At 47.2% G+C, this 212-nt stretch overlaps 1 non-coding gene across 1 annotated transcript; it reads left to right on the top strand.

The window, feature by feature from the left end:
- Positions 1-107: 107 nt before the first annotated feature.
- trnar-acg (transfer RNA arginine (anticodon ACG)) lies at positions 108-180 on the top strand. The gene has a single exon. It is a non-coding gene; the product is annotated as a tRNA-Arg (tRNA).
- Positions 181-212: the final 32 nt, after the last annotated feature.

Below are 212 nucleotides of genomic sequence, written 5' to 3'. Positions count from 1 at the left end.
TTTGTTGCACTCCTGATAGTAGCATGAGAATAATTAGACAGCATTTCTGGCCTTTGTCACATCGAAAACCAACAAGTCTGGTGCAATCGCAAGGCATTTCTGTCGGTGGGTCAGTGGCGCAATGGATAACGCTTCTGACTACGGCTCAGAAGATTCTAGGTTCGACCCCTGGCTGGCTCGCTCTCTGTTTACTTTTCTCAGGCTGTTTTTGT

Source organism: Sinocyclocheilus rhinocerous, unplaced genomic scaffold (assembly GCF_001515625.1).
Source record: "Sinocyclocheilus rhinocerous isolate Xijiao unplaced genomic scaffold, SAMN03320098_v1.1 C34056187, whole genome shotgun sequence".
In the NCBI taxonomy this organism is placed as follows: Eukaryota; Metazoa; Chordata; class Actinopteri; order Cypriniformes; family Cyprinidae; genus Sinocyclocheilus; species Sinocyclocheilus rhinocerous.
The sequence above is the reverse complement of the archived record's forward strand: the minus strand, read 5'-3'. Positions and strand labels throughout refer to the sequence as shown.